We start from the raw sequence: 8,386 nt of genomic DNA on the forward strand, positions 1-8,386 counted from the left end.
TTTTTTTTTTTTGAGACAGAGTCTCACTGTGTCGCCCAGGCTGGAGTGCAGTGGCACAGTCTCGGCTCACTGCAAACTCTGCCTCCCAGGTTCAAGTGATTCTCCTGCCTCAGCCTCCCAAGTAGCTGGGATTACAGGCATGCGCACCATCACGCCCGGCTAATTTTTGTATTGTTAGTAGATATGGGGTTTCACCATGTTGGCCAGGCTGTTCTCGAACTCCTGACCTCAGGTGATCTGCCCATCTTGGCCTCCCAAAGTGTTGGGATTACAGGAGTGAGCCAACACGTCTGGCCTCCCTACATATTTCTATTACATATCAGAGTACAGAAAATTTATTTGGAACTCTGGTTAAAGCATTTCTATCACCTTCCAAATGCAGTACTTGAAATACTACCCACTGGGTTTCAGGTAAAAGAGGATTTTCCATTCAGATGCTATCCAAGTTATAGGACAAAAAAGATTTTCTAAAGTTAGGTTTCTTAGTAGAAGGCATCCTTTGAATTCAGAAGCCACCATGAAAAAAAATAAAAAATGCAGTCATTAGAGCTAGGTTCTTCCTTTTGACAAAACCCTCAAGAGAAAAAAAAGGACACTCTGTAGGTTTATAAAAATCTATTGGGTGGGCCTTCTCAAAGCATTGTGACCCAACCAAAGCACTGTTACTTGGCATGTATTTTAACACTTTAAAGAATATTTACTGAAGGTTTTTAATGTGAGAGCTACTGTGCTGCGATTGTAGAGAAAAATGAAGACACCATCAAAAAAACCCAGTCACTTAGGCCATCATCTTTAATCCCTTCCTCATTCTCTGCATCCAAACAGCCTCCAGGTTCTATAGATCCTACCTTTTCCATAACTGCCACATCATTCTCTCTTATTCCCATTCCCATTGCTACTTTCTAAAGTCATAGGACCAGCTCTCCCCACAATAACAATAACTGTGCCTCAGACTTGTCTCTCTCCAATTCTTTTATAACATCACCATCAGTATTATTTTTTTCAAACTGAAGTATCATGTTGCTCTTAAAATCCCTTATTGACTCACCATTACCTAAGCTAGCTATTTTCAATTCCCATTTTGTACAGTGAGAAACTTCTCTAAAGCAGAGGAACCTCAACATATTAAACAGTTGAAATCAATTGGTATTGCATGATAATTTATCTGATGAATCCAAACTAGTTTATTATAAGCCCAGTCAATGAGAACATTGAGATATTGACATTATCACCAAAATTTGAAAACAGACTTGTGCATAAAATTGTAATCTTGTATCAGCCTCAATATCTAATTTTATTTCTGAGTTTGGTTTAAAATTTAGAGTAGTTAAAATAAAATCAACCCTAATTCACACTAATAAATACTTGAAATTAGGAACAGGTTTCTAAATAGCTACTTTTGCAAACTCATGGTATTTTTTTCAATTAAATAGAATGACAGAAGCTTTATTTTGAGGATTGTGCAAAAGGATATGAATTTGGCAGCACAAGTTAATTGCACTGGTCATCTTTAGTGTATTTCAATATGGTTTCTTACATATTCGTGAGGGGTTCCTCCTTTAATTGCAGTTATTAAAATAATTTTAAAATATAACAATATAAAATTCAAATCAACAACCATAAAGCAGAATCAGGTCCAAACTTCTTAGCATATTAGTGTGGCCTATGAAACCCTCTATTATCTTGTCCTTGTATATTTTCTCCAATTTTGTCTTCCCATCTTTGTCCCCAGGCTCTAGCCCCTATCAATTATTTTTGGTTCTTTAAAAATGCTGTCATTGTCAACCTTTGGTTTCCTGTCTCTCACATTTTCCTCTTCCTATAATGTCCTTAGAGTTTTCCCTTCTATAAAATCTCACTTCCCTCCAGAAGGTTTGGCCACTCTCCTTATGCCCCATCTACTCAAGGGAAAGGAATCTGCATTATACCCTTTATTGCATTTATTTGTTTTTACTTGTAACCTTCATCCCCAGACTTGATGGAAGGACCATGTGTTGTTGATGTTTGCAGTAAATTTACATTGTGTCAAGTTAGCTTAGCAGGAAATACAATTCCCAGAATCCCCTGTATGGCTTTTCTTTGGGGTTGGCATAAGCGAGGATTGTGCAAGATTCAGAGGCATATGTGTATCAGCAGCCATTTATCCCTGGAGGTCGGCATAAGGCACCAATGGCTGCAGCAGCTCACAAGCATCGTTGTTGATTCTGGCTCATGCTGTGGTGAGAGAGCAGCTGCTGAGCCCACAGCTTCTCTAGGCCCTGTCAGATTCCACTCCGGAGTTTCTCCAAGTCCAGGGCCAGACACATTTGCAGCTCCATGGCAGAGGAGAGTAGCTTCTTCTGCAGATCATGCATGTGATTGATTTCATGCATTCCAGGTTGCCTTCACAAGTTGTTTGTCCTCACTTCCCCTTCTTCAGATTCAGCTATTCTTCCCAACTGCTGACCTGCCACGATTTCGGGTCCACCAGACATAGCAGTAACAGCCTTCTGTGGACTTCTTCATGAGTGCCTACAATTGAGTAAGGTCTGATGCCTAGAATAAATTACTTACTCGATATCATTCATAGTATTTCTACTTCAGAGATCAAGCCCTACCTTATACAATATTATACTCCAGAATATAATTCAATATTTGATCCTCAGCAGATATTCGTTCAATAAATACTCTTCACCCTCATTCATGCAAACCCAACATCTCTGTTAATATGGTTCCTTGGTACACAAGCCCATTCCCTCAGCACTGGTGAACTAATGGAGATACAATGGATACCATCAACCTTCATCCTTTAGGTCTTTAAGGTTATTCTATCTCTGCCCCAACATTTGTTATCTTGGTTGAGGGAGGGTCATTCTCAGAGTCTTCCACTTGGTCTTCCTCTTTACAGTATCTCTAACCCCACAGATCAATGAACTGATGTGCAAGTTCTGCCAACTACTAACCATCTCTATTCCAATTATACACACAAGGACTGGAGAAATTGACCACTAGGTAGGTATAGCACTCTGTCTTTGCAGGGTATCACCAGGACAACTGTAAGTCATATCTATATCAGGATTCCACTTATTACTCGGCCCTCATATACCCTGACTCTAATAGGGAGGCCATGATGAAGCTTCAGATCCCTCAGTATTGGCATCAACCTGAACTTTGTGTGGAGCAATCCTTGGAAAGTGTGAGTATTCTCCTTTCTTCAGTGTATGGTTACCCAAGTAAATGGCTATAGGACTCTTTAGGGGAGACCTGGCAGGTTCATTACTGTGTATAATTATCATGGCTTTACAGAATTCTTCATCCTGGGAATCCAGACTCTCACTCAGTCAATGGGTTCAAAGTCTAAAACCTAGCTCAGGTCTGGAAATTAGGCAAATGACTTGTTATGAAGGAAGCTTCCCTCAGCCGCCTGTTGCCTGTCATTGATTTCTTTTCATAGACTGAACTGTACTCTGTTGACTGGCCATTTTTCCTTTCCCTGGGGTGCTGTGTTCTACATCCAATCTCCACAGCTTTCTGTGGTCCGGGCTGCCCAGCTGCCACTCCAACCTTGCCATTCATTAAGATGATTACACCAATCTTTTTTGCTGATGGTTAAGTGCTACCATTTGACTTTATCATTTTGGCATCCTATCTACTCCACTGCTTCCTGGGAGCCCCTTTCTGAAACATTTCCTACTATCAACCCCGGCCTACAGGAACTAGTCAAAAATTCTGTACCCCTCTCATCGGCACATTTCTTACCTCTTCGGTGAATGTTGTCTCCTATGAGCCCTTCTGCAGAGCATAGTTGGCTAACGGATTTGCAGGCTATGTATAGCGTATCCACTCTTGCACGTCTGCTGCTTTGAATCTTTTAATCTGTTATTCCATCATCTGCCAAGGTAGCTCTGGAATCCCACTTTATTAAGGGTGGGTTATTGCTGTCTCCAAGTTCCGCATGGCATCCTACCAGCGTATTAGCACCATTTCTTGGAACTTTACCAGGGTTAATTCTGTGTCAGAGGAAAGTGCTATTATAGTAATAAAAACTCTCCCTTATTTAATTTTTTATTCTAATCCTGTGATTTAGCACCCTCAGTATTCAGTTCCATGATACTCTCTCATTCTTGCTGGTGTATGTTAACTAGGTCCAGTGGCTCTTTCAGAGTATATGTATATTTTTCCTTGCCAAGCCCAGAACTTCCCAGGATGTTACATAATGACTTAATCCTAATTTATTGCCTAGTGGCCAGAAGAGATGAGGAGGGATAGACTCTAACATAATTGTTGCTGTCCTGTAAGGCAGTGGTGTCCTCATTGTCTTCAAGAAAAAAGATTTCCAATAGGAAGGGTGGGCCACTTCTGCTGGTCCCAAGACTTCATGGGTATCTGGGATTTTAATATTTTTGAGTGCCTTGATTTAAGTATTTCGGGGTCTACTCTGACCCAACAAGGGCTGTGACCTTGAGAAAGCAGCCTTGCCATGGTTGAGAATTTAACCTTTTCTAGAGCTTTGTTGGCCTTATAATTCAGTCTTGGGGCTGATCTTTGACTTATTCTGCCCTCTGGCTATAGGAGCTAAGTCTATTTATGTGCTACCAAAGAGACCCTCTGACTTTCACTGTTTGCCTTTAGCTGGTGATTAATCACTCTCAACCTTCCACTTTCTTTCTCCAATGCAAAAATTGTGCTCAGCAACAGCCATTTGAGTCCTTTGTCTTTATAACACTATTATCTCATGTTATCAAATGCCTGAAATATTGTAATCTGCCCAAGCATTCCCTTCCATCAACATCGCATCCCAATGTAAAACTGTAAAGTTTTCACAACTACACAACTACCACATGGCAGGGGCTGTGAGCACTCTACCTACCACCAGTGACGAGACTTCACTACCTGCCAGTCCATACATAAAGTACACTTGATCTTAGCCAACAGACCAAGAAACAGTTGGCCCACACATAATCTAGCTCCAAAACCCCACTTTAGAATTTGCTTCTTCAGACCACTTCTGGCACCAATTCTCTTAGGTTAGGTTCCTTGAAATACAGACAATGAGATGGAAATTTTCATTACAGAAATATAATCAAGAAAATTAGGCAGCTGTGGAAGTGTGCCACACAGATTTACCCACAAGACAACCTGCTGCGAGGAAATAGTTTGAGAACTTCCCGATGCTACAATTTAAGATTTTTTGCAACATTTACACTGTGATCACAATTTCTTTGGGCTTCTCCAGGCCAGTGACTGGCCACAGCTGGGATATTAAAGCAAGGAAATTTCTGCCTGACTCAGGACTCCTCTAATAATCACTGTTCTGATACACTACATCAGCCTGATCAAGACTTTCTCAGAGCTATGCTTCAGGCAGTTTGAAGTTTTTCCTACCCAATCCTCCTTCCTTCCTTCTTTCCGTTCACAGATGTCAGACCTGTAGCCCAGTTTGAAGGCTCTCTTGATGACTCCTGCTTCCTCTGCTTTTCATTTTTCATAAGTACTTTCCCCAATATGTACACATTTGCATGTCTAATTTCAGCTTGACATCTACTCTTCGGAGAACCCTAACTGACACAGGAGCGCTCTCAGGAAGAACTCCTGTCAGGGATTCAAAAAAAGGAAAAGTGTAAAGGGAGAAATTGAACTCTAGTACCTTGGTAAGAAAGGGGCTCTGGTTTTACAGGGAGCTCTGGACCTGAGATGGCCCTTCAGAGTTTTCCCAAATTGAGGCAAAAGGATCAATCATTTATACCTTGCATCCATGAGTCATTGAATAAAGGCTACCACAAGGGAGCAACACAACATTGGATAAGTCAACTCTTTTTAGCTGAGGACAAGTCCCAGGGAAAGCCTCAGCTGTGAACCATTAGCAGCAAACACTGAAGTCAGCTAAGGGAATAAGTGTCTTGCTCCCCAAGGGGAGAATGTAGCTGCACACAGCATCTTCTTTAAAGGGGAAGTTATTATTATAGTTAAAGGACAATGGTAATAAGCTGCCCCCTTTATAGAGGGAAAACATCACTTTTGATAAAACTCTATAAATGAGTGGAGCACACTTCTGTTGTTAGGGCAAAGGTCAAGGGAAGAGAATCCCACAAGCAGAGCAACTGGGAACAGAGATACACTACATATCAATGGAGTGTGCTTTGTATGGGTTAAATGCATTTCTTCCTGGTGTTCTGTGTGCCAAAATGGGAAGATATTTCTTCTTCTTCTCCTTATAAAGAGAATGGGAGAGATATGGTCAATTGATCAGCCAATCTAAAGTCAGGTAAAAGGTCAGGGTAAAGGGAGTTCCTACCTTTATTGGTGCATACAAATTATTTTCTCACAGCAAATAAAAATAGCAGTAGCTACTCCTAACTGTCTACTAAGAAACAGGAATGTTTCTTACAGCATGTATGGCACTTGCCATATCAACGTATTGAATCCCAAATAACCACATGAAGTAGGTATCTCCATTAAATGGTCAAGCCAACTAATTATTAGAACATTGATAGTTTTTCCCAATGTTACACAGCCAAGAATCCACAGACTTGTGATCAAACCCAGTTTTCCTTGGCTCCAAGAAGAATTTTCTTTACACTCTCCAATGCTTTCAGATTCACTTGGAAACTGGAGTTCCAAATGCAAATGCTTTTATTCTCTATCACATCCTTCACTTTAAAGGAAAGACAAAAGCCAAGGCCTCAGAGGCCCTAGATGGTAATGATCAAGTCCATTGATAATTATGATTAGGCAATAATTGCACAGGGGTTTGTTACAGCAGTGACAGAATTCACCTGAAGATTAGGAATTTGTTCTGTGAAACATGTGCTCTCTGCCAGTGTGCATTCACTCAACAGCATTTGTTCAATAGTATCTCTATTCTTCCACCTAACTGTGCTCCCCTTATTTGGCAATCTTCAAAATACAGGCTGCTGTGTGCATGTGCACACACATACACACACACACACACACATAAAGATTCTCCTACTCTTCAATTATTAGGATGCAGCAGGCTGTTAGGGTTTTTCATTCTTTTTCCATATTCAACCCTTTGATGTGTTGCCTGTACTATTCTTTCCCCATGAGCTAACAAGGCTGTCTCTAAGGAGGGGTTCAGGGGCAACCAATTAGAGAGAGAATGTGAGGGTGATCAGAATAGTGCAGCCTGCTGAGAGGCTGTCATTTACAGACTTAAAGGCAATGCAATCATTGCTAAAGGCTTGGGTTTCAACAAGAGCTGTAGCATTCCAGCCATATTTCCAGTCATCTGAATTTGATGGGTTGTTTTTTTTGTGCTTTACATTGTTTAATTTTTTTCTGTTTTATAAGTAACCATTGCTTACATTTAAAAATGCCTAATAACAGTGGTAATCTCTTTGCAATAAAATATGGATGATGGTAACCTGCTCATAAAATGCACTGCTGTGAAAAGAATCTAACAGCCATTTGAATATATATATATATGTAAATTACTGATGGTTGCAAATAGAATTTCAACGTATACATGAAGAAAATGGAAGAAAATTGTGCCACTCTCTGTGTGTAAAAGCCAGAGGTAATGCCATGTTACAGTAGTAAATTTAGGTGCTCCCAAATCAGCATATGTAAAATGTAAGCTTGTAATAACACAGCTAAGTCTCCATGATAATATTTGCTGGCCTCAAATGTATACAACCAGAGCAGCCGCAGAAGAACAGAGTGGGAAGGAGCCTCTTAACTTTACTTTGATGCCTCAATTTGTTCATAGTAAGAAATCAATCCTGACTTTTTAAAATTTACTTGAGTCTTGAAAGAAAAGCTGATTTGATTTTTTTGAAGGAATTGGAAAGAACAGGAACAAAATGGAGGGGGATGGCCATGAGAAAAGATCACTCTGTCTATCTCCCACCCCCACCAACTCAATAAATGATGGCCACATTCAGCAGACCACTCCCAATTCCTCCCAGCCAGAGTTCCTAAGTGTCCTGGCTAACTGATGCTGGATTTTGTCTGTAAGAATTTCCATCAATTATTAAGGGGCACACAGACAGGTTTTGACACAATCAAGTGTTAAACAGAAACACAAACAGAAGGATTGTGTGTCTAACCAACATAAACAGATGTCAAGGAGTGCAAAATTATGCCTTTTTTAAAAGTCAGTATGTCTGTGTGTTTGCGCTAACATATGCCTAGAACATGTGTATTTTGAAAGGTATGCATGAGGAGTAATGAGTAAAGAAACAACAAAGCTTCTCCTTGGGAAAAAAAAACGAAAGGAAAGGAAATTACTGCTGTAGTTTCAACTACAGTATGTTTAAAGTGTTTTAATATTACATTTTGCATCCATTTGGAGGGGTGGGAGACAGTAGGCAGGCTGTTGTGGCTACTGAACTGAGAAATCTGAGAACATGGGGATGTGGGCTGAGTTGGTGACCTAAGTCACAGG

This window comes from Hylobates moloch, unplaced genomic scaffold, assembly GCF_009828535.3.
Source record: "Hylobates moloch isolate HMO894 unplaced genomic scaffold, HMol_V3 SCAFFOLD_20, whole genome shotgun sequence".
Lineage (NCBI taxonomy): Eukaryota > Metazoa > Chordata > Mammalia > Primates > Hylobatidae > Hylobates > Hylobates moloch.